The 24,878-nt window shown below is 37.2% G+C and overlaps 1 protein-coding gene across 1 annotated transcript in view; it reads left to right on the plus strand.

Moving 5' to 3' along the window:
• Nucleotides 1-19,231: 19,231 nt before the first annotated feature.
• The window catches only part of GALNT6 (polypeptide N-acetylgalactosaminyltransferase 6), a 42,956-nt gene continuing 37,309 nt past the window's right edge, over nucleotides 19,232-24,878 (plus strand). The window contains exon 1 of the mRNA XM_072406980.1: nucleotides 19,232-19,346. The gene's annotated coding sequence lies outside the window, so the exon portion shown is untranslated. The remainder of the gene's footprint in view (nucleotides 19,347-24,878) is intronic.

Here is a 24,878-nt window from a genome sequence, read left to right on the forward strand (position 1 = left end):
TCTGGGATGTGCAGTAAGTACGACTTAGGGGAAATTCCCAGCTTCATAATAAAAATGAAACTCACAACCCACAAAAAACAGGAAGCAGACAGTCCTGCAACATGTATAGGCAGAGGTTAAGGACAATTTCATCTACTATGATCTATAGGAGTTACAAATCATCATGGAGAGTATGTGGGTTAAATGAGATGGAAACAATTTGCAGCCCAGCCTCTGCATACTAACTGCCCTACTATAACTTTTGCCTTTATCTGAGTGGCAAAAAAAATGGTATGGGGGGAACCCCTTGTGTTATAACATACCCCAATCAAATAAAAAATATGGTTTACTGAATTAAATGAATAACCTGCATGTCAGATGTGCAATGAACACAAAGTATTCTGGCTCACCTGAGCATGAATACATTGTGGATTGCCTTTTACAGCACCTTACTGCATTATTTGAAATAATAGGTTTACAATGTTTAACAACCACCACTGTCATCATCTCAATGCCCGCCATGTTTGTTTCTGCTGGCTAGATATAGACAAGGAGTAGCTGGTTTAGAAAAGAAAGGTGCTGGTGCAAATGTAAGCATGAGACACACTTTGTTTGTTTTTTGAGAATTAGGGGGTGCAGAGGTGAGGGCTGAAAAACAAGGAGCATGGAAGGGAAGAGCCGTGAAGGGGATGAGGAAATTGTGCAGAAGTGAAGGCTATAAAAGGAAGGTGCATAGGTGAGAGCTGAGGAGGGGGTGTAGAGGTAACAACAGTGACAGAAGGGTGCAAAGCATTTGAGGGGGTGTGATTGCAGAGGTGAAAGTTGATGAGGGGTGCAAAATTGAGATTTGGATTGAGATTCAGAGATGAACTGCAGATAAGGGGAGGGGGGGTTCATGGTAAGATTGTAGAAGGATTGAAAAGTAAATGCTATGCCCATAGAAGTTGGAGCAAATCTATCCAAAACAAACTAAAATCAGTTCACATCAGAACAAGTGTTCCCTTTGGAAGATTTCCCCTTCCTGATCCTGCAAACATAACAAATAGAGATGGTGAAATATTTTCCCTTGGATACACTAACATCAACATGAGAAATGTCTAATCACTAAAATGAATATTATTCACCAGTAGGGGGAAATAAAGATCTGTGACTTACACAGCCCACACAGGAACTGACATTGTCAAAGATTCAGCACTGAAATGATATTTGGGATTCATTACTAGGAGCCTAATTTTTACAAAATTAGATAAATTAATATGTGGCTGAACTTATTCAAACAAAGCCCCAAACAGGAAAGGGAGGGGGGATAATTAACATAAAGTTTTGTTAAATTATTTGTTAGCTGTTAACCTTTTTCTTTAGTTTCTGACCTTGTACAAAGGCGCATGAACATAACATATTTATTTGTTTTGAGTCCTTTTTTGTCTATAATTTTTTTTTTATAATGAATGGTGTACTGATCCACATACCCATACAAATATTAATGAATCTGTACAGCTTGTAATATATACATAGTGTGAGTATGTTTAGGCCCGGTCTGTAACAGTTTTGAGAAAGACTATAGCATCTACATTCATGGCATACTTGTGTAACAATAATATAATACATAAAATAAATAAAAATAAAGATATAATACTATGTAAATATAAGAGATTACGATATCTTCAGTTTTCCCTAACTTGATTCATAGCTACAAGTAAACCCCACCTGTTGTGTAAAAACCTAATTCTCTTCTTTGTTTTGTATGAAATGTCGCAGCTATCAGGAGATGAGCAATGGCCCACATCACAATATATTCTCCCATTGGGGAACCCAACAGACATTTGTCATTCCTTCCCTACCCCAAGCCGAGCTAAGGGTGGGTTCAGCTCATTACAACATGTTTGGCTGGACACTGCCTTGGTATTTCTGTATGCTGGTTGCCATTCTTGTAGGATGAAGGCTGTTTGCAGTCACCACTGAGCAGACTAGACACGCTCTAATTGCCTAATGTTTACCATGACTGAAGGAAATGGGGTGGAATTACTGACTGTGTGGTTGAATGAAATTTCAGAGTGAAAAAAGTGTCTGCCAGACATGTCATAATCCTTACCAAAACAAATTAAATGATAGTGTTGCGAGCCATTGCAGTATTATTAGTCTTGTAATTAGGAGTTTCCCAGGGTTGTTCACCATGGTATTCTTCCTATGAAGCTGGAAAACATACAGGAGATAGACTGTTGTCAAAGGGAAAGTGAGTTTCAGAGCAGAGCACCATGACAGAGTCATCCAAAGAAAGGGAAACATGCTTTACATCTGTTCTTTTAAATACATCAGATTATGTGATATATATATATCTATGCAAATTAAAGTAAATGTCCAGGCATTAACTCAGATTTAACCCCAAACCTCCCTCACTAGAGCGTGTTCTGGAATGATTTTTTTCCTTGTTCTCTTACCAAGAAAGAACTTTTATTATTCCCTGTTAGGTTTGTAATATTCTTTAAAGCAACTGTAGGGACTCAGCTCTTATTCCTTATTTTTTAATCCAAAGTGTCCCTCCCTGTTTTCTTGGTTCCCTCTTTTTGGTCTTGTGTATGTTTCTCCCTTCCCTCTTTTTGGTCTTGTGTATGGGTCTTGTGTATGTTTCTCCCTTCCCTCTTTTTGGTCTTGTGTATGTGTGCATTAAAAATGTTTTATACTGGCCCAAACCTTTCTTCCAACCTTTACATTCTTTTGATAATTTGAAATCAATACAATGAAAAAGTAATACTATTTAAACAATACAAAGGAAAAGTAATACTATGTTTATAAGGAGGGTTTTGCCCTTTGAGGTCAGTGTAACTGGAGGTTTTACAGGGGTGTGTCCATTTGTCTGACAACCTTTTGCTGCAAATTGCCCTTATTTATAGTCTCAGAATGTTGGGAGGGATGATTATCGATTTAGAACTACATGCCCCAAGATCCCTTTTCAAGAAAACAATATTGTCAAGTTCGGTAGTCCAGCAGGCAAATTTGGATGTACCTTGCTTTAGATGTGCATACTATTACAAGGCTTTCTCATAGTTTGGTGGCAGTTAATTTTTTTTTTTTTTTGCTGCCATTTTTTAGGCTTGTTAAAGCTTTTTTTTTATCTTGTGTCAATAACATACTTTGTATACTGTGGTGACAATGCTTATTACATCTTTGACAGAGCAGTGTTGTCACCCCAGGAAAGGTGCAAGGATTACAGTACTCCTTTAACAAAGACAAATTTTTTGTAGTTCAGTAAAAGCTGATAATAATTCTAGATGATAAGAGGTAGGCAATGAGAAAGGGAAGTTTTCTGCTTACAATGTTTCTGTTAGAATCAACAGGCATTTTTTGTACCTATTAAACAACTATAAAAAAAAGCTTGCTTCTATCAATCTATATAGGACTCATTTCTGTAAGCACATTCCTGTGACCCTGTAAAACAAGTAAAATGACTGCCAGCTTGTCATGAACTCTGTATATGTACACACTGCGGCTATGACAAATAAAGCAGCATTTACATGGAGCGGCTGCAGAACAGGGAGCTGATGGCATCTCAACCCCTTTACCTTTGCTATCCATAGCTTATCCATATCCCTAAATGAATGCGAGCTCCTGCTGCTAGGGATAGCAAGAGTTAAAGGGGCAGAGCTGCCATCATTTTGCCAAGCCTTTCTGCATATGCTCCATGTAAATGGCATAATAGAGCTAAGGACAAATTTTAGCAAATACAAATCAATGCTGTATAGCAGCTATTCTCAACCAGGGTTCCTCTAGAGGTTGTATTTGCGACTGATCCAGAGGTTGGGTTAAAAAAAATTGAGATTGCTCCATACTCATTGCTATACAAACATGCAGACAACCATCCCACAAATAGAAACTTTCTTTACTCATCACTTGTTGCTTTTACTAATCTTTCTCAGCAGTAGGAGTTATCAGATAGTTAAACCAGCTGAACCAGTCAGTATGCATTCATTTTACATTCCATTCAAAGGTGATATTGCAGGTAAGCTCTAATTGCAGTTTGCAGGTACACACCTACATCCTTACTTAGGTCATCCTAAATATGTTTCCACAATGGTCCCCTGAGGGACATGCTTGAGCGCTCTTTTCTGTATTAAGCAACTTTGCCTCTAAGCCCAGGTAGTCATGGTTTTGGTCTAGTCATGGACAACTGTACTGACATATGAATACTGGGAGGGAGGAGAGGTGTCTTAACCAACAAGTAAATAAATCATCTGATTGCTAATTATATCCAGGAAATATAATGTGTTAAATTACTTTTACACTATGATGTGCCTGCTGAGAATTATATTGTAACACATGTAAACACACAACCTTTGTTATGAGCAACCCCATTCATTACATTGTATTGGGTAGTGCACAGAAATTGAAAAAAAATGCATAATACCGTGGCCCTGATCCAACCTGTGTGACAACCAGAGCTGGACTCATAAAGCAGACAAAAGTAAAAATATATATATATTTTTTTTGTGTGATTATAAAGTAAAAAAACGGGGAAATTTGTAAAAAAAAAAAAAAAAAAGAAAATAAATGCAGCTGCTAAATCTAAGTATTGGTAATCTGCAATATATTTAACATTTTTATTTTTGGGTTTAGACAAATAAATGAAAATGAGCATTTGTAATCTGATAGTACACATACGTAAACTTTTTTTCAGTTTCTGTTTGCACCTTACAATTCAAAATGTTAAACCATTATCTCATGCACTTTGTTTGTGAGCTTTGCATTTCGAAATGAACGGTACCACATATGGGATAAGATGGAGGTTATTAGAAAGTCACTGCACAGAAGTTGTAGTTGATTTAGTATAGAACACCCCACTAAAAAGCAAATTATTTATTTGATAGTTTTGTTGGATATTTTCTAAACCCTACAGTATGATTGACACATGGACTTTCTGTTTGTTCAATTCACCAGAGTGCTATTTCAATTCCAGACAGAATTATTACTTGATTATTATACCTGAGGAGTACTCCAGGGATGACATAGTTCCTGGCTCTGTTCCTGCTGACTTTGAAATGTTGGAAGTTCCCACCTACCTTCAGTTGTTTGTACTCTTTCTATACAAAATAAAATCAAGCCAGTGGTCATCACTTACATTGGGTGTGGTAAGTGTGCATACTGGAAAACTCAGCAGCAAAAATCTTGGCACTGGATCCCTCAAGGGATCTAAGAATCTTCAAGAAGATTTACCTCTCCAGAATCAACCATAACTTATCTGTTTTAGGTGTACTAGACCCTACACATACTAAGATTAGAATAAGATTTTAGAACATATTGGGCTCGATTTTTTTTAAAGCTCATCAAAACCGAAGACGATAGACTATCATGGAAGAACCTGGGTGATGCAACAAACCTGGAATGGATTTCTTTAAAATCATTTGCTATTAATTGGCAAATGATTCAGTCCTCAACCAGATCCATTGCAGGTTTGTTGCATCACCCAGGTTCTTCCATGATACTCTATCTTTTGCGGTATTGGAGAGCTTTAATAAATAGGATCCATTTTGTATAATAGAGGCACACAGAACAAACCCATTGCTGTAATTTCCTGGGAACTCCAATTGTGTATTTTCACTGTATTCATTTACAGTTTGGAAAGAGATACAGTATAATGATTTTGCCATAGGAACAGCAACAGAGTAACATCATTTTAAGGCTAATAACTTTGTATACAATATGGCTCAGCAACTGACTTTATAACTTGGATACCCCACTTTACAAGAAGAAATATCTTTATTTCACCTTGTGTTTACTTTACATTCTGACTAATTTATTCATTTTACAATCCCAAAAAGGAAGAACAGAACATTGTTAAGGGATTTTACAAGCCTATATTATTTCTCATCACATTTCATAGCCTATTTTAAAATCGAGTTCATTAACACCCCTTTTAATATCTATTTTTATTTTGGTAATTAGAATAAATTCAATTTACACTCATCACTTGTATGAGTATGTTATAATAACTTGCGTATACCACGATTTGTCTTAACTTGACAGAGCTGTTCCAGTGATTCATCTTTCAAATTTGTACATGAGTCACTCACAAGTTCCATCCATGACCTTCACGTGGAGTATTAAAATGTGTCCAGTGCATAATTTATATGTCAGTTTTTACTGGCCCTATAAATTTCACTTTTATCTTCATAAATGTGGCATGTCCTAAATTGTATTACATTATTACATTTTTAAGATGTCATTTGTCAGCTTTTAAAATGCTTTGCAAAGATTTAGCAAAACTTTTTTTATTATTATTTAGACAACATTCTAAAATATTATCAGAAACAATAAATATTTGGAAGGAGCATAGACAAGGATGAATGTGGGGGTTTTGCCCAGCAGTCAATGCACACTATTTTAAACAAGGCCTCATTCACCTACAAATTTCGGCATAAAGGCATTGTAGATAACATAAAGTTGATAACATGGAAACTAAACTTACTTCCCCATTACTTTCTGTCAAAAGCAAATTTTGGCAGCTCTTTAATGTAGACATTATAGACAGGGGTGGTTTTAGATGAGGGCAAACCTCACCTTCTGCAGGGCTTCAAAAGACAGATTGGATTAGGTGCAGGGACCTAGAATACTGGACATTTGGGACATTCACTTTAAATTTACCAAGGGCCTTTTCTCAAACCATGCCAAATGTAGGCACACAGAAGATCTTTTTTAGAGGTTAGAAACAGACTAAAACTTACTCTTGCTTATGAATGGCAGGTTTTAAAGATCTTTTATTAATTTTTAAGAACATGGAGATAGTATAGTCTATTCAAAAGTACACTTTAGAGTGGAACTGCCTCACTATATATATATTTTTTTATACATGATAAAATTTGGATAAGTTAGAATTGATCATTTTTTACTAAAACCTTGCTGGGTATGATTTATCCCACTTGCTCTCTTAATGCCAATGTGTAAATATGCCAAATACATTTTATTAGAGCTGGAATCGGTTAGGTTTTACTATTGATATTCATCTTTTTTATATTTCTGTACTACAGATTTTCTTTACCTCCAATTTCATAGATGATGGTTAGGAAATAAGGGGAAGTCCAAAAAATACTTAAGCTTTTATTATTTATATGCAGTCTTTGAGCTCCAATCGATTCAATGAGAAAAGTCAGTTTCCCAATGCATGAAAAAGAGTATTCTGAAAAGTCTCATTGTAACACTAAAATGATAACCTTGTGGTTCGGGTTTATTAAGGCTGTCCGTTAATAATGCCCCTTGAGTGCAACCAACTTGCAATAAAGAATAGAAAATCCAGATGTTGGGAAAAGGCAGTGAATGCTATCTAATCAGGGTAACTGTCAAAAGTGTATAGCTAATGTGTTTATTAAACAGAGTAAAAAAAAAGCAAAATTGATCATTTGCTTTTAAATGTGCATGTTGGACTTTTTGCAAGCAAGCATTGAGGGAGTGCCTAAGTTCCCATCAATGTTCATTGTTGTTCAGCAGCACTCAAGTGAAGCTGCCCTATTATTCTTTTTACAATTTACTGAAGCATCTGCATTGGCTATTTATATAGAATTTTTATATAGCGCTTAACCAGTAATATATGTGTATGGAAAACCACCGAGTATCCCCCAAGCACACTAACAGCAGGATTTCGGGAAGCTTTATTACAGCATCAGTAGAGCTCTACTTGGGAAGTAAATGCTAAAGGGGGTTGGATTATTCCAAAAGAATGTCTGGACATCTATACATAACCTTACCAATGTCAAAACCAGAGGTCACCAACCGGTGGTCCGCGGCTCTGTCCCCCGTATGGACACAACCCACCCACTTGCTTATCGCGGGCTCAGACCTGCTTGCTGAACATCCTGGGAGGACAGTACCGCAGGGCTGTGGACACAACTTTTGTTTTTCTTTCAGTTATCTCTATGTGTGTTTTGCAAAATGAAATAATCGCTTTAAGTAAAGTCTAACTATGGCTAGCTATACTGGAAATGAATGCCTCTCATTAGTAATAAGCACACACTGAACATGCAGCTAAAATACACAAGGACTTGTTACATGGAAAAGGCCAGTAACTCAAAAATGTTTCCATTTTGTATTAGGCAGATGTAAACCCTAAATGAAATGGAATTTATTTTGCTAAAGCACTATGTTTTGCAGTACTGCTTCTTCTGGATTCTAATAAAGTCACTTTCTATCTATATGCATATTCTACAATGACTGCTGCATTGCATTTCTCAGGGTGAGCTCCTTATAGTGAGAAGAGAGGGCCATGTCTCGTTAATGTGCCTCCATCTAAAGTCCATATGACAGGGTGACTACACTAGTGTGAAATTTGAAAACATGGACAAAACATTATTACCCTATTCAAGAGAAAATCTGAACAAGAACCATTGCAGGTTGACCAGCTATTATTTTTCTAAAGGCTTTCCAAATTTTTTAACATATAGGTGCATGCACACAGGGAAAAGAGATGACTTCATTCTGAACCTGTTTTGGTTTAAAGATTTTAATTTCCTTCTGAGGACTGTTTTTGGAATTCAGGGCCAGATTTTATGTCTGCAAAACTGAAACCTTCCATCCATAGCAAACCTTCCACCAACTGAATAAATGAGGTTAAATTCTCTTTACAGAATCAGGATTAGCATATCTCTTGCTCAGTTTTCTCCTGCATGAAAACTTCAATTATGTGGAAGCTTTAAGGGATTAAGTTCTACATATAATTGCAAACACACCATAGTAATTTACCTGATATGCACTATGCCTAAGTATAGTCCTGGAGTAAGTTATCATGAAAAAGACACACAAGACTTATTGGCAGATTTACTGGAGACAGCTGAATATGTATGTGATTTTGATGTTGTTACAGATGTAATCTTGTATGGAAGAACAAGAAACATAACAGCACCACCCAGATTTCTACAAAAGCTCACCTTCTAATATTGGGTGGAGGATATCAGGGTGACTTTACACAGGGCTTTATATATCATAATTGTCTTTCAGATAATTTCAGATACTTTATCCTAATTCTTAGTGTGGACAGTTTAACATCAGTAGGAGGATGAGGAGATATGGTTTTTGACAACAAGTAAAAATCCTGTACATCACTTAATATTTCCTACATTGCAAACCTAAAACTAAAGACCCCTAGCACCACATTTCCCTGCTTGAACCTAACCCTTTGTTTTTATCTGTGTCCTTATTTATGTATATGTAAGGCTTGTATGAAGGTCAATGGTCATTTGGAGCCATGTGCTCATCCAGGGCATAGAATCTAGAGACACCAGAGACCTCCACAAGGAGTGATGCATTGGTAACCCCAGTGGCCACTGAGGCCAAGGAAAATGGCTGTGGCAGAAACATGCAGGAGAACAAAAAACTCAGACAGGCTGGGTCAGAAAATGGTACAAATTGTAATGATAATATCATGTTAGTTTCCTTCATTCTCATTACTTGTTTGCAGATGTAAATGTAGAAATGTACATTTAGCCAGGTCAGGCTTGGCAGGTTTATGAAATACATGTAAGCATTGGCTTTTTTATAAAGGATACTGCCTGAAAATGTTTCCTCATAAGTCTCCAGGATATGTATCAGGATGTAATATTCTGCAGTGCTTAGTTGCTTAGCACCAAGACAGACAGGCTGGGAGTTTGATGGGTGTAGCTGTACACAGCAGGGTAGTGTCGCTAAATCTGAAGTTCATATGTCATACAAGAACTTTGTAAAAAAAAAAAAAAACACTCACTTTGCAAGTAATATACAATTTGGTAAGTCAGCCATTCTCAACCAGGGTTCTATGTGAGCCTTAGGGTTCCTCGTGATGTTGCCAGGGATTTCTTGGGCTGTGGTTGACAATGCCTGTATAATTCTGGGGCCAACAACACTTGGTACAATCAGCTGCATGAAACCAAGGAACTTTTTAGCTGTGTGTAAAGGTTATACTCTGACCACTAATATACGGGGAGGATTCGTCTTACTGTCAACCAATGCAAACTCTGAATGTAGCAATGATACCTCAACACCTGGAAATTATTTAGCATTAAAAAGATTGGCACATTCTGTCCTTGTTACTTTGACCTGTAGGGAATCCAGTTACATTGTTGTTATTATTATACAGAATTTATATGGTGTGGACAATTTATAAATCACTGTACAAAGTCCATAGTCAGGTTACTAGCTGTCCCTCAAAGGGGCTCACAATCTAACCTCTGTTTCTTAGTCATATACCTTTTTATACAATCTAAGGTCAATTTGGGTGGGAAGCCAATAAACCTAATTGCATGTTTTTGGAACGTTAGAGGAAACCAAGGTACCCAGGGGAAACCCACACAAACACAGAGAGAACATGCTGCAACACCATGCAGATAGTGCCCAGGCTGAGATTCGAACCTGGGAGTGCAAAGGCTAACCTCCGTACCATAGAGCACTGAACATTCTACATCTGATATAATACTCATGCAAAACAACTATTACCAGCAATCATAAACACAAATATGCATTTTTATAACTGAATAAAACCTAGTATACTTAGATTTGGATGCAAAGATCCTTGCTACCCAAAACACAGAGTTTTTTAATCAGTAACCTCCTTGTAGGTTTTTGGATTACAGATGATAATGACTCATGGCAATTATGACAGCTCCTTCACTGCAAACATCTTTAACAACATTATAATCAACATAAAATTCAACAGCAGAGTGACATTACAGCCATGAAACAACTTTATACAAGCGTGACTTATATTTGTACAGCTGCACAATTTGCACCAGAGAAAAATGAAAAGTGCTCAGACTTTATTGTGACAATGTCATAAGCAGCTAGAACATTTAGCAGTATCGTTGCAATTGCAGAGTTGAAATTTATATAAAACATTAGAAAAAACAATTCCTAGACACTAAATTAGGTGGACCAGAAGCTTGTCAATGTTCCTAAAATAACTGCATTAAAAAAAAAAATCAAACGAGTTAACAACACATTATAGAATTCCCATAACATAATTTGTGAAATTTTGTACAATGGTTTGAAATGTGGAAAAGTAAAGCAGTCACTGCATGGGAGCCATTATTTTTATTGTGAGCTTTGTCAACTAGGGAACATAAAAGGGCCTTGGCTATGTAATGAGATCTTTTTGTTGTGTGATCTTTTGAAAGGGGTATTCAAGACAACCTCAGATACCCCTAAATCTCATGGCCAGTGCAGGTAATCAGAATGTTCCATCCATGATAACTTGACTGAGAAATTCAGGCAAACCAAGCCTATACATGACATGAGCCACTTTAGTATAGCAGAATCTACCTGTATAGACCCGTATATTTCAAAAGCACGGCATGGCTCGTTGCTCCCCCCATCATGAGACCTATTTCAACACACTGGAAGGAGTCCTCCTCCCCTTAAAAATGTGCTCATCTTCAATATAAAAAGCCAACTTTTTGTCTACTGCTGTTGCTGATTCTGGTCTAGTCATTTATTTTATCAGAACCCTAAAGACATGCTCATAGAGGATCAGAACAGATTGCCTACAAAGTTATTCTTAAAAGAAAATGTAACTGTGATAAAGAAAAATGGCTCCCCTCAAACACATTTATGGAATGGAATACTTGGGCAGCACGGTGGATGAGGTTAGCACTCTGGCCTTGGCAGCGCTAGGTCCCAGGTCCAAATCTCAGTCAGGACACTATCTGCTCGGAGTTTGCAGGTTTACCTGTGTTTGGGTGGGTTTCCTCCGGGTACTCAAGTATCCCCCATTTTTCAAAAACATGCAGGTAATTGGCTTCCCCCTTTAAAAAAAAACTTTGTACAGCGCTGCATAATATGTTGTCGCTATCCAAATGCTTTGTAACAATAATATACTTGAGAAAGAGCTGCTAAGCTCAAAACTTTTGCAACTTTTGTACTGGAGTCATACTGGAATACAAAGAGAGTGATGCTGAAACAAATACGAATGTTCAGTGCATATAAACACATAAATTATTTGTTTTTTGAAAATTGATAGAAGAAGCACAAGCTAAATGAACATATCCATATTACTAATATTTCCCACTGCAGCACCCTAATCATCGCTATAATAAAGTCAATACAAGGAAGTAAGAAAGTAAACACTGTGTTGCCATATGCCAAAACCTTATTTGCCTTTGTTGTTAGAAGTTACATGAACTATTGTACAAAGCTTTGTCTTGGAGCAAACTGTACAGTTCTAGTTCTGAATACATTTTGGTGCTAAATAAGGGATAACAACACTTTGCACCAGTAGTTTTCCTTATGTGCATTCTTTATTCCCTAGGATATTTCATTACTTCACATTTGTCTTCAGTAAAGATATTTATTTTTTCTTACCTGCCTAAATTAGGCCAAGGGGCAGTTTTTCATCAACATTTTTTTCCCTATATCCTTCTTTATCAGAGAGCATGACAGTTATGGGGGCAAAAGACTAAAGGTCTCAATTCACAAAGTTGAAACATCAGGATAAAGATATTTATTTGCAAAAGTCCAATGAGATTCAAATATTACAGTCACATGGCTAAAATAAAGATATTTAACCTTGTGTTAAACCTTTGTGAATTGAGCTTTATATCTCAAATTTAATTAAACAAAACAGAGGGTACAAGCAACAAAAAGAGAAAAGTTGATATACATTTTGGCAACTGTCCAGAATCATTTAATAGTGTGAGAGGGTAAAAAAAAAAAGGTTTAGAGGATTTAAAATTTACTACTAAACCTTCTTCCCTCCAAGCTTATTGCCCAACAGGTCTGGAAAATGATTGCAGGAGCACCCACTGGAAGATGACTGATTGAAAATGTTATACCCACCTGTCCTTACTCTGTTTTGGGTGCCCCAATCTTCCTCTGTTCCTCTTCCAGGTGTCGGATCTTCAGCCATCATGATCCCAGCAGCACTGGGGGATGCCTGGATACCGGGCATGTGCAGCTCAGTGTATTTGTACAAGATTGTAAACAGGCAGATAAAAAATATTTAATAACAGAAAAGATAGGGCTGCCTTTTACCTTCTGCAACAAAAATCCTACTTGTGCTCTTCAGCCATCAAGCAGGAGTTCATTGAAGGGAAACTAAACTGAAAAGTGGTAAAAAGAAAAAAATACACTTACCTTCAATCCTGCAGGGCAGTCCGATCAATCCCGAGGTGTCTTGCATCAGGTCCTGCGTTGTCCCGGCATCCGTCCCCAAACCGGCCGGCATTATCGCTTCTTCTTCCTGGTTCTTCTTCCTACAATCACCAGACTCAGGTGCACCACCGGGTGATGTAGGATGGAAAAAAACTTGCCAATCTTAATGCACATGCGTCTCTTTGCAGGAAAAGGCTCCTTCTGCTCATACCCAAGATGCTTGGGCATGCGCAGAAGGAGCCCCCAAGAGCCTCCCGGGATGCAAGACGTAGGTATCCCAAGAGGCTTTGTGTTCCCATTCAATTAGAGGGCAGTGCTCTCTAAAAAAAAGGGTGTTGCACTTAAAAAAAACAACAAACAACAGATTTTTTCCTATATATTATTATTATTATATATATTTCCAACATATAAGGGTTGTCTACATTCTGTTAAATATGTTATGGTAAATTTCTAAGCTAGGTACGCTTTAGGTCGCAGCAAGAGAAGGGGAAGCAAGGATTGCCTGGTATCCTTGTGATCAATGATGAGCTACGCATGAGCAGCAATTTTGAGAGGTCCATGGAGCAATCAGGCATGTAAGAAGGATTATTGCAGAAGAGACATCGCCTGTCCCTTTCTGCAATAATGACCCGAACATTTTCAAATGTGGATCTTTAGTTCCAATTTAAGCTTACCTCAAACAAATGTGTCTGTTTTTTTATTTTACTCCACTAAGGATATGTTTTGTGGGTTTTTTAGATCCCTTTTTAGAGCTATTCATACATCAACTCACAGACTAGACCACCCAATCGGTTATAATATACTATTCGTAAACTGCTAGGAAACTGTTTTTATTTTAGGTGTACACTGAAGTAGACTGTTTATTAATAGAGAGGAACTCCAGAATGATTCTAATAAAGCAGGCAATGGTATGAAAGAATGAATGCTACACAGAAATATGTGGAAAAAAGCCACTAAAAGCACTGCTGTTAAAAATAATTGTGTTGCTTTTCATAAATAAACTATCCATAGAATGGACATTTGCAAAGCAACCTACTTTGCATGTACCACAATAGTAGGTAAAGAAAGCTAATACACATCTCATTCTGCGCTTTTCTCATTTGAATGCCTTCTACTTAAGCTTTAAAAAACCTGTATGTCAACAAACTATACTGATATGGTATCCATTCAACCCAACCGCACCTAGAATTCTTATAGTGATTGTGATTCTTATTGTCTTATATTCACATAAGTATTATCCTATATTCTTGTCATAAGTATGGATATGAATTTTTAAGAATGTGCTGTAAAAAAGCCTGCCAGTAACAGAAATATGAACTGACAATTCTGTAAAACAAAAATGTATTCTCCATAGTCCAGTATTTATTTATTGTTTGGATGCATCATTAAATACACATTGATAATTACATTCATTTATTTCAAAAAGTTTTGCTGATATTTAGTTCTATGGTATTCATTACAATGTTTTTTGGTAAATTAAATATAATACTTAGTACATCGCCTCCAGCTTTTTCACTTAGGATTATAGACAGGACATGACTTGGAGATATTTATCTTAAAATGCAAAAACCCAAAATCTTCCAATAATCTTTTTATTTGAGGACTTATTGTCTGGGAGATTATTAAGATAAGATCATCCACATAGGCCAATATGTTAATCTCCTGCTGTGATATGTTTAATCTTTTTATGTCTAAATTACTCATAGAGATGCATGTCATTGCTTCTTTTTCAAGTTTCCTACCACAAGCTAAGATATTGATTACAACCATGTTATTGGTCATTTTGGACAGTGTTTCTCTTTTCTTCAGTAAGACTAACTATTATTTCCCCATCAATGAGTTTCTGTGTTTTTAAATCTATTTCTGATATAGTTAAATAACATTTTAAAGCAATATTTATCAATGTTAGATGACTATATTTTGCTCTTATGGTTCAAATTGTTCAATATACAATAATTCATTATTTGTAAAAATTTGAAGAGAGCAATGAGGGATTTAGCTGTCTTCATTGCTCCTGTCCCTATTAGGAAGATTTATTCTCTCTATTTGTCCTGATCACCAATATCTCTGAGAATGAAAGAATAAAAGAATGAGAAAACATCCAAAATTCTGAGTAGTGGACAGAACAGGAATGTATATATGAACTTCCAATGGGCTGTTGGCGTCACTAATATATCCATGACCTAGTATATCTAGTAATATAAGATGGGGGGGGGGGTTAGGGGCATTTTGGCACAGGAACCCAAAGCATACAGCAGTAATGGCAATCAGAGGGCAGCCCCAGTCAGGGTTATTGTGGTCTGTCATGATGTTCCTACTTAGCACTTCCACCCCACACTGGCACAAACAAGGACTTTGGGAAATAAAGGAGAGACAGCTAGCCCAAAGGTAAGTGAATGTGCATGTATGTATGTATGTATGTATGTTTCGGATGTATATGAAGCATGTGCTTGTGTTTAAGCAGCATATGCCCACAGACTGTATGGGGGTAATGGAGGCATTTATTACACAGAGGTGCTGTATACTAGACTATACTTACTTCTGACACCTTTAAAGTGTACATTCTCCTGAACCCTGCATGTTTCATATACCTGACTCCTGAATTATATAAGTTACATACTCCTGTACCTGCATATAATGAATTATATAAACATGACCCTTGCGCATACTTCACAGATCACTCTGTGTTTTATGCATTCTTTATGTACAGGAAAGGAAGCTTTCTAAACAGAGGAAGATGGCAAAGAAAAACATGGGTCTTCATTTACAAGGTCTTTACAAATTCTAACTCTCTGGGAGTGTTCGGTTGCAGGGTAAGTTATTGTACCCCCCACCCCCCAGCATTTTACCTAAGTGAGGGGTGGGAATATCTAATGATCATAAATGTTTCTATAATTATCAAACACCACCAATCTTCTGCCCTAACATGATAGCAGAGGCGAGTACAAGAGAGAAAGCTAAAATTGCTGAATCATCAAACTGTCGTGCACTGAGCCCTATTATACATGTTCTCATAAAAACTATTCTGTGCTTGGTTCCGCATTATAAATGTACATATTAACAAGGTGATCATCCCCAAAGTATCAGACACTAAGTGTGACATCTCTTCCTAAATAACATTTTTCTGGTCTAAAAGTCAAATTTAGTGTTCAGGAAATGCAACTTCTGCTTTTCTTTTACAAACAGCCTATTAATTTAAGGAGGATCTCCGGGCCTTATCTAGCGGAGGAAGGGCTAGAAGCTTTGCCACATTATAATTGTCTGTTCCCTCCTGCTAACAACAAGGGACAAGGAAAGAGGAAACTCCAACAGGAATGCAATCAACAATTAGCTTAGTAAAGGTTCAAAGTCATCCTGGCCGATGTTCAAGTTTCAATATAACGAATGGGAAGGATCATGTACATTGGTTTTGTACTAAGTCAGGTTTTTATTAGTCAAATTATCCATATACTATCCTGCACAAACTCCTTGCTGAATAAACCAGTGACGACGACAATGGTGAAACCGTACAAATCCAAAAGGTAAAAATTTCAGCACTCACGGTTCTTTAAAAATCCCTTTATTGTAATTCTTTTGAAGGGAAATTTCCATAATAGGGCAACAACAGTTACAAAAACACTTTTTCTTATTTAAAACTTTCTGCTATTTTTGAGTAGGAAACCCTGTGTACATTGTTTAAAGAGGAATGAGCTTTCAAACAAAACAAATAATACCAATTATCTTTACTGATGAGTCCAATTGGTCCCAAGCTGTCCCGTCTTTGGTCTTTTCTGGTGCAGGCGGGATAGTAGGAGTAGCTATCTTCTTTTTTCTTCTGGGTTCATCTCAGGTAATCCTATATGTGAGCCTTTGCTATAAGGATCTGTAAAGCCTAGAAAAGGTAAGTAATAGCTGTGTGGGCAGACTAGTAAAAAAAAAAAGTGTACTCATAATAGGTATGAAGCCAGTCAAAATAGCAGTCGGACAACTTGTGAAATACTAATGCTGACAAATTATAGTTATTGGAAAGCAGTTAGAACATACAAAAAACATAAAACATACTAGAACATAAAAAAAGTTATTTTTAATAAATTTGAATAAAATATTGGTTCTCCCAGTACCCCTTAGCATCATGCACATTGCACAAGGCTGTCCTCCTTCTCACACACCATGCATGTACAATGGGTTCATGTCCGGACCTCCTTCTGTTGCAGGTGATAACTCAATACAATATAACACCATTCACAGTTATGAATACAGTGTGACACAAATACTTTCCTGTTGTTATTATGTTACCCCTTCTTGATTAGTAACTGATGACAGACATGCATAATGGTGGCTGAGACAATAAACCTTTTATTAAATAGTGGCTATAGCTGTTGGTTTGCACTATGACTAACATATAACCGATTTATAAGCAGCACCAGCTACCTGTTGCCTACTAAGTCAGGTGCTGAAGAATAAATATAATGGCAAAGGCTAGATCTAGGATATAGGTTACATGACAAGCTAGTGTTTTGTAAGATTATTTAATATGCTATCTGCCTGCCACTTACACCTCTCCTTCACTTATGCTCTGTTTGCTTACCCAAGTAAAGAGAAAAGGGATGTGTACGGCCAGAATCCAATATTGTCCTGCATTGGATAAGCACAGGTTAATTTTAAATGTTAGGTTAAATTTAATTAAAGAGAACTACATCATTTCTGACTGGTACTTTTAGGGACTAAACAATCAAATATATCAATATTAATATATTACAAAAAAAAGTAATGTTATTGAATGTCCCAATTTTAGGACAACGTAGAGTAGTGTGTTCTATGTGTTGCAAAAAAAAAGTGTTTTTCTTTAATATGTTAGGCATAATGCCTTTTACATCCAATTATTGGCCATACAATACATACATAGATAATATGGTAGTGAGTGTTACATTTCCCAAGGGTGTGAACTCAACCTTATTTAAAGAAACATCATGGAGAATCTGGCTACATTCATGTCTACATTTTTTGTTTTTCTTGTTTTTTTTTGGATAGGGTGGGGAAGGGTAAGACATTTTTAATTGGTATTTCTTCTAATGAGAACACTTGTTACAGGTGCAGCTGTTTAAAATAGAAATCCCCACACTTTCCTGTATCCTGTTTTTTTTTTTTTTTAAGTCTGCAGTCTGTGTAAATACTAGTGTGCAACAAAAATATTAGATGCAAATCATGTGGGCCCAAAACCCTCAGGGTTACTAACGCCCCTCCAGGATGCCACCTCTAGAAAATGATTGATACCTTGGGCTCTCTACCATTCCAGCACATGCATGGACCAGGTAGCCCAGTCTTATCAGGAGGCACTGAAAATTCTTGTCCTCCTCCTACCCTCCTACCAAAAGGGTGCTTAGTTTAATTTTCTTGCCCTGAGGAAGGATACCTTCAGACACCAGGCAAAGTACTTTGCTGCTGAAACACACCACCAAAAGGAAAGGTAGCAGTGGATTGTCTCTTGCAGACACTTGTGAAAACAGATCATAAATTTGCTTTTAGGTTAAAGTTCGAGAAGCCATAAAAAATCTTTTTTGGCTCCCTGAGACAGGAAGGTGAGTAAGGGAGAATTCCTGTAACGGTGCAGAGAGTGCAAACATATAATCTGCTATACAAACACTTTAATATAGAAAAACTGTAACCCATAAAATGAATGGTTATACACACACAGGTAGCATAAAGGTTCTGGGTATGGAAGGGTTAACTACCCACATTCACGAGGATCCTACAGACACCTAATTTTGTGATCATCTTGCCTCCCCCTGGGATACACCTGCTCACCAACCTGATCAATGTCCCTGAGCTTCTTCTTCTTGTGCAGGTAACGGTTTGTATACTGATTCCTGTGTGCTGTTCAATGACATCAGATCATTTTCTGAACCATTAGGCTGAACCTTTCACTGAGATTATGTAAGCTTCCATTGCTCATTTAAGGAATTCTGATTGCCTGGAGGTAAAGCTGATCTTTTGGTTCCATTAGTTTCACTCACACACCTGTAACAAGCAGATGTCTGGCAATTTTTTTGAACACCTGAGCTGCATCCTCATTCTGGGTCAGAGATTCAGAAGGTATTAATGGCAGAGGATCAGAACAATGGTCTGTAAAGCTGCATTGATTTTAGAAGTGGGTCAAAAATGGCAGCTTACACAATTGTGATCTTTTAATAAAGACCAGCAGCACTGATAGCCTGCAAGGTCCTTTATTGCTGCTAGTTAACTGGACTGACTCTGGTCTGACCTATCTGCTTACTGCAAGCCCAGCACAGGTAAGAGTGCTCTTTTTCACCCTGATCCTAAACTGTAATCCAATGTACGCTGGACACATAACCAAGTACTAAATGCCAATGGGTAATGATGAATGTTATAAAACATTAGGCTACATCATTTTGTGTTACAACTTTGTAAGTTCCAGTTGGTTGTTGGCTTGTAATAGCCAAGAGTGTCATATTGTATGATGAAATATGTACTGTTCATCTTTCTCCTGTGTTTCATTCTTTGACTCTTGACATGTTCTTCAAATTGTCTTATATTATTATCTCTAAAATATATTACAAATATTCCTAAATATCTAAATGGAGTGTGAGTGACCTGAATGAGCTGTGCCTGTTGCAATGTACTTTATATGTCTTCATACTATCAGACATTAGTCATCATGTAGGTCAGGGGTGTCAAACTGGAATACACAGAGGGCTGAAATTAAAAACTTAAACCCAGTCGAGGGCCAAACTTGAAATTTATTGAAAAAATTGAGGAAGCTTTTACTTCTCATTAAATATAAAATATTTTCATATGGAAACAAAGGGGTTTTGCTTAACATTCAATCTGGAACAAGCTTATAATAAAGAAAGAGGCATAAGAGTTTTTTTTTTTTTTTGCATTTTATTTAGGAAAAAATCTTATGCCTCTTTCTCTATTTGTAGTGTTCTGAGTAAAATTTCAATGGTAACCTGTCCCCAATGTTTGTTCTGCGTTCACCAGTTCTCTATATAATATTTGCAGGAACTTTTTTGGCAGCCACAACTCTGCATTTCATTTTGTCACAGCTCTTCATTTATTAATTTCCAATCATCCACACCAAATACCCTGCAAAATGTACCCATACCACCCACGCTTCATTCTCCTCCCTTTATTTGCACCATGTTCTCTGATAGCCCCCCCTCAAGTCCTCTCAAGCACCTCTGCCCCCACATTCCACACTGCATTCTTAAAGCAGCTGCAACTTTACCATTCAAATTATTCTTCTTTCTACCATGGCTGACCTTCAAAGTTATTGGGGTCAGAAGTTATAATTAGACCTAAACTCCAGCCTTACCTTCTTTTTTCCACACTTGTAGATAAACCTCTCCGGTGCTGAAAGTGACAATTATTATTAAACAGAACACTGTTCCATAGATACGAGTGATGCCGAGACTACAATTCCCGGCATTATTTGCATCCATAGACCAGAACAGGCCGCTGCTCCTTGGACACTAGTGATGCCGGGAAATGTAGTAGTGACATCACTCGCTGCAATACGTAGTGGTGGGCCAGATACAATTAATTTTCAGAACTCTTTGGGGGGCCAAACAAAAGGACCTTGAGGGCCAGATTTGGCCTGCGGGCCAGAGTTTGACACCCCCTGATTTAGATGATCACTGGATAAAGCATATACTAAACCTCTGCTCAGCGTGGCCTATTTCACAACACAAAGACGGAAGAGTAACCTGGTTGCTCTTGGTGACTTCTCTTGGCATGCTATCATTTGCACTGATTTCCTGTACTCTACCTGTCAAAGAATTTTGTGTGGGATTTAGTTTAGCTTTATAGTGTAGCTACAGCTATATTTCTGGGTTTCTTTGCTTTATAGTGTAGCTACAGCTATGTTTCTGGGTTTCTTTGCTTTTAGTGTAGCTACAGCCATGTTTCTGGGTTTCATTGCTTTTTAGTGTAGTGACAGCCATGTTTCTGGGTTTCTTTGCTTTATAGTGTAGCGACAGCCATGTTTCTGGGTTTTTTTGCTTTATAGTGTAGTGACAGCCATGTTTCTGGGTTTCTTTGCTTTGAACAATGTGCGGAAGAGGGGAGAACCTAGGAAGTTTACATCACTGTATTTGACTTACTATATGTGACAACATCTTTACTGGGACTGTAAATAAGACAATCCCTTACGCTTGCTCCCTGAGTGTTATTTGTTCTTTTTCCCATGACATCCAGTGTTGGCAATTCCCCCTCACTTTTTATCTTGGTAACAACAGTGACCTAGAACAACTGGAACTCTTTCACATCCTTTCTAAAACTTAAAAAACTTTTTTCTGAAAGTTGACTTTAATTCTGATTAAATACAAAGACACAAGCAAGGGTAAGCACTCAATTATGGTACAGCCTTATAAATGTGCAAACTCCAGTAGCCCATAGCAGCCATTAACAAGTATCTCCTATTGTTCTGACCCGGATGTCTGATTTGTTGCTTGCTGATAATTGCCATTACTCCTTGGAGTCACTTACCAGATAAGATTGCTTAATTTACCTGTCTGTGTTCCTGTAGTCCATTGTACAGTGACACGCAGCAGTGCCTGACATAAATACTGCAAGAAGTACAGAAAATCAGGTTCATTTTCTCTGCTTCTGTATACTGAAAATTATGTCTAAAACAACTGCAATCAACATGAAATGGCTTCAGTGTCCTTGAAGGGAAGAAGCTCATTTTGTCCTTTTTAAATTTGGTCACCTATCTAGGATATGTTAATGTAAAAATAAATAGAGTGAATTAAATAAATAGAGAATGAATGTTGAGGCTGTCAATTTCTTTCTGGAAATGCCTGGCTGTTTTGAGGACTTAATACTTTAATACATCTCCATTGCAGTTTAATCTCGTTGTAGTTTCCTTTTTCTGATCATTGACTTACCTTGGAGAATTTGCACCTCACCAATCAGAAGGTGCACTGCCATTTTTCAGAAGGAATTCAGAGATTGGGGTACAATTTTACATACCATTTGGGCACAGTGAATATTACAAGATGTTCCATATAGCATTTTTTTACTTTTTGAGTTCAGGTCCACTTTAAGCTCATGCTAGAGTTACACGTAAAAGTTAACAGAGGAAAACATATGAATACTTCAGATAAGAAAAGGGTGTCTGTATTTTATTACTTGACTATGGTAATGTTACATAGGAATGGATATAAATGTAATAATAAACATTGGGATAATTTGAGAATTACTTTTACCTTCATGAAATTATGAAATAAATGCTAGCTTGTCCTATAGAGTGTAATAATGCAAACTTAAATGTTACACTGGGTAGATTGAGGAAAGGTTAAATTGCTTTCCATTCCCATACAAGTAAGATTTTGCCTTCCTTGTGTGGTCACTGGTATGAGAGGCAAGAGTGGTGATAAGGAATGAGGAAGGGTAGAACTCTGAGGTTTCAACCATTTTGACTCTTTAAGAGATTTCTCCTAATTATGGGACACAATATAGGAAATTTACTAAGATATGGTATTATATTTCTGTTCATAATATGGATTTCAAGGTGACATGCACCAAGTGAGTTGGCTTGGGTTTAATTAGAAATGAAGATGTGTACAAACCTTTTATTTTCATCATTGGAAACAATTATCAGGATCCTTTCCAGAAAAAAATAAGTGACGATGAACAAATCAGTACTGTACATACAGTGCCGCTATGTTCTATGAAGAAGGGAGGGGGAGAGTGAGTGCTCTTTCTCATTAACTTGTATAGCATTTGTTCACTGTTGGTCGGTCATGGATCCGTCAGAAGGAATCCATAAAACACAGTGGGCAACCGCTGTACACATGATACTTGCCTGAGACATGCCAGGTCGTTTATATTGGGCAAGAATCACCTGACATGTGTACATAGCCTAAATGTTGCTAAATTAATGTCTGTGCCCAAAACATTTAATCACTGTTATTTTTTATCTTCCTATCTTCCCTTTAGTCTCAGTGATTTTTAGTACAGCTGCAATATGTGATCTTTCAGAGCTATCTGCCACATTATACTATCTACCTGCTTGTATTTTGTAAACCATATACAAATATTACAGTTTATTGTGTCACTGAACCATTGTGCTAGGATTATGGCAATATAATGGGTTATTTCCTGGGTAATAATCTATGCCAAAGTTATAATATCAACTGGCACAGTGGCGACATTTAAAACTGGCTACATTCATGTCTGTTGTTTTTTTTTTTTTTTTTTGTTTTCATGCAATCGGGGTATTTCATGTATCCTACTATTCATACCTATGAAAGGCACTTTGCAAGAAACAGTACCAAAGACATAATTTGTTTTTGAGTGTATATGGAGTTCCTTTGAAACTTAAACACTGGTACCTGTTGTAAGGTTTCTGCTCAATATCTTTTGCGGTCATAGCTATAAAATTGTTTGTATTTCCCAGGACATAGAAACTTGGTAAATCTGTCAGCAGGTAACCAGGCAGCCATAAAAAACTGACGAGGTTTTAAGCCAATGTTTTTTTTTTTTTTTTCTCCAGCATTGTGTGACCAATGTAATGTAACTGCATATATAGTCTGATGCATGTTGGTAGCCTATGTAGTGTAGTTTAGTAGACTGTCTTAACACAATGCCTGTTACCTTAGCATTCATTAATGCAACACAAAACTATAGATAGTTGTTAACAGACCAAAGAGTGAATCAAGTGTTTACTGCACTGTACTTGTGCCAAAGCTTGGCATTTAGTTGATGGTAGCACCCTGAAAACAGTAGAAACTGTGCATAGCCATAGGCAAACTTGGACCAAGTCGCGGGCCAAACTTTAAAATTTATTGAAAAAACAATAATTTCAATAAGAAGAAACAAGAACACATGGGAAGAGCATGTAGTAATATACAGTGGGTCTAAATTATTTAGCTCAATCCACTGCATATTACTGCATGTCCTTCTCATGTGCTCTTGTTTCTTCTTATTGAGATTATTTGTTTTACTTTGCCAGAGAATGCAATGTGAACCCAAATGAATTGTTGCATTCATTTAGTTTCACGTTGCTATCTCTGGCACAATAAAACAATAATATAGAAAAACCTTTATGATAATTACTGATTATTGAGCTTACCTGTCAGTATGAACTCCGCGGGGTCCATACATAGGCTGCTGTTAAAAATACACAAATGATGCTGCTACTACAATTCCCGGCATCACTTGCATCCATAAAATGCGGGGCCACGCGTAGGCAGAGAGGCTGATGGTCTAGAGACGCGAGTTATGCTGGGATATGTAGTAGCCGCATTGTACCCGCGTCTATAGAACAGCAGTTTAATATGAATTGCAGCTGGCCTGCCGTTACTACGGATTGCACCTACTACAATTCATATTAAGGGGGCCAAAACAAAGGATGTGCCGGCCCAGAGTTTGACACCCCTGCATTAGAGGTTGCTAGGGGTTCCTTGAGCAATGAGCAGTTCTTCCCACATAGGTCATGTATAACTGACACCAGTGATCTTTTTGGCTAGCTGTAAGGATGACATTCTTCCCACTGCCAGCAATGTAGAAGGCATTCCTCCCACTGGCCACCACACTAATGTACTGTGAGCTGTAGATATAGTAATTATAGAAGAGGGTCACTGAAGACCTGAAAGTTATTTCTAGAGGTTCCCCATGTTAAAGTAGAGAAAGGCTGCTGTAGATACTTAGCATAAACACCTAAAAAGATTACTTTCTGATCATCTATCTGAAAGTAGCCCAAAAGTTTACACATGTACCATAAAGGCTAAAGTCATAAAGTAAACCAGTTTGGGCTTTTTTTTCCAATTGTTCATTAAAAACACCCTCCTAATTAC

The sequence above is a fragment of the Pyxicephalus adspersus genome, chromosome 1 (genome assembly GCF_032062135.1).
Source record: "Pyxicephalus adspersus chromosome 1, UCB_Pads_2.0, whole genome shotgun sequence".
In the NCBI taxonomy this organism is placed as follows: Eukaryota; Metazoa; Chordata; class Amphibia; order Anura; family Pyxicephalidae; genus Pyxicephalus; species Pyxicephalus adspersus.